The following is a 2,500-nucleotide window of genomic DNA, read 5'->3' as shown; positions in this document are numbered from 1 at the left end:
TCTGTTATCTCAAAGCGGCATAAAAAAGTAACCGTGGCTTGGCCTTCAGAGTGTCAAAGGCTCATTGTCCTCTACCTATATCCAAGAGGCGACCTTCTGTTACACTGCTCTTGCCCCTTCTGTGTCCTCTTTATCCTCTTTTTCCACTTATTCCTCTTGTCCTGTCTCCTCCTTGTCTTCACCTTCCTAACTTTTCCTGCATTTCGATATCAGTCATTTTATTTGTATTTTCAACTTTGCGTGTTCATTTCTTTATTATCATTCAGGTTTTTTTTTTTTTTTTTTTTTTTTTTTTGTATTTTTGTTTTATTTTTATCTTTGTTCTCTGTTCTCTGCTTGTTGTGTCTCTGTCTATCATTCCTGTTTCATTTATGTAGGTCCCTTTCGTCATTTCCTCTTTCTATTCTCTTTCTTAACCTTTAAATGTTTGCCTTTCTCTGTATCAAGCTCTTCCTCCTCCTCCTCCTCCTCCTCCTCCTCCTCCTCCTCCTCCTCCTCCTCACTCTCATCTATCTTTCATCCATCACCTATTGTTTCTCTCTCTCTCTCTCTCTCTCTCTCTCTCTCTCTCTCTCTCTCTCTCTCTCTCTCTCTCTCTCTCTCTCTCTCTCTCTCTCTCTCTCTCTCTCTCTCTCTCAATACTTGTTACTTAGTCTTGTCCTTACTCTGTCAATGTTTTAAATCTTGAATGACACACACACACACACACACACACACACACACACACACACACACACACACACACACACACACACACACACACACACACACACACATACAATCTTCTTTCATCTTGCGGAGAACTTTTCATCTCGTCTTCCCTAACATTGTAGTATTGTTCATTCATTTCTCTCTCTCTCTCTCTCTCTCTCTCTCTCTCTCTCTCTCTCTCTCTCTCTCTCTCTCTCTCTCTCTCTCTCTCTCTCTCTCTCTCTCTCTCTCTCTGTCTCATGGACTACATTTAATCTGGCACAGTTAAGGGAAAAATTATTTGCCTAACAGTCTTTTACCACTCAACGCAACATGTTTATTTTTCCTCGACTTGTTTCTGTTGTTCTCCTGTTCTGTTCTTGCCTCCCTTCACCTCGACGCTCTTGTTACGCTTGAGACCCACGCGTTTCTCTGCCCTTTAGTATGGAATCGGTTTTCACATTTGTATTATTACCGACACCCTTATGGACGTCAGGTACTCTTACATCTACACCTATATCAGTACACTCCGGCACACACTTCTGTCAGTATTACACTTTTCGCTTTTACTTTTCTGCCACTACACTCCCACATATTTGTCAGAACGCCTCTGTGCTTCTGTTCCTCCACTTAATGGTTTCACCTCTACCACTACACTCATGTATTGACATATCGCTACTTGTTTCTACACTTAAAGTAATACACTCACTTCCACAAACCTGTCACCACACTCACGCCTGTACTGTCTTCACTTCACGTCACCTCTGTCAGTAGTCACCTTTTTACACGTTTACACTTCTGTCACTCACTTCAGTACCTCTTATACATATTTTTCAACACCCCTTAGAAATGAGCTCACTTGTACACCTATGAAACGAACACACTCACCTCTAAAGCCTCTTCTATCACTACACTTCCCTGTACTTCCTTTACAAATGTACTTCCTTCAACTTCTCTTGAAAATGAACTCATCTACGTCATTTCCAAGGTTTATGATACGAGTATGCTTATTTCCCCTCTTAATCTTCCCGCTGTCTTTCCCATAATCTTTCACAACTTTTTAGACTCAATTTGTTGTGCTACAGTCTCCCAAAACAGTTTTATAGCTTGGAAAAAGACAAAAGACAAGCGCCTATTTTCTTTTTCCTTTTAGACTCCAATTTTTGTACTGCAGTCCACGAGAAAATAATTCTTCAACTTGGAAGAGACAAAGCCAATCTTCTATTCTCTCAAGTCAGCAGTTTTATTTACAGTGGAAGATTAGGTCAGTAAAAAGAAGTAAACACAATTATCTGTAGTACACGTAAGAAATATACTCACTCATGCACTTCCTCGCCTCCATTCATTCCCATTTGTATGTTGGTCGTCATTCAGTCACGTCACCGCGTCACCTCGCATCACGGTGTCTAAGCCTCAGTCTGTGCTTCTTCTGCCATCCTGAAAATCGCCACATAACATCACCCTAACACCTTACTCTCAAGGAAAACTCTCTCTCTCTCTCTCTCTCTCTCTCTCTCTCTCTCTCTCTCTCTCTCTCTCTCTCTCTCTCTCTCTCTCTCTCTCTCTCTCTCTCTCGTGACTGATGATTTTTTTTTCTCTCCTTTTCTCCCTTTTTTTCTGTCCTTCCTCGTGTACCTAATCCTCTTAACTTGCTGCTCTAAACATGTGTGTGTTTGTGTGTGTGTGTGTGTGTGTGTGTGTGTGTGTGTGTGTGTGTGTGTGTGTGTGTGTGTGTGTGTGTGTGTGTGTGTGTGTGTGTGTGTAAAGCCATTTCCTCGTCATTTCTTCAGCCTCTTTGTGTGTGTGTGTG

General features: G+C 41.6%; 1 protein-coding gene across 2 annotated transcripts in view; it reads left to right on the top strand.

Annotated features, from left to right (window-relative positions):
- LOC135090119 (kinesin heavy chain-like) overlaps nt 1-2,500 on the top strand; it is a 163,804-nt gene that overhangs the window by 147,712 nt on the left and 13,592 nt on the right. The window lies entirely within an intron of this gene.

Source organism: Scylla paramamosain, chromosome 34, assembly GCF_035594125.1.
Source record: "Scylla paramamosain isolate STU-SP2022 chromosome 34, ASM3559412v1, whole genome shotgun sequence".
NCBI classification, from domain to species: domain Eukaryota; kingdom Metazoa; phylum Arthropoda; class Malacostraca; order Decapoda; family Portunidae; genus Scylla; species Scylla paramamosain.
Note: the sequence above shows the minus strand (reverse complement) of the source record. Positions and strands in the feature narration are given on the sequence as shown.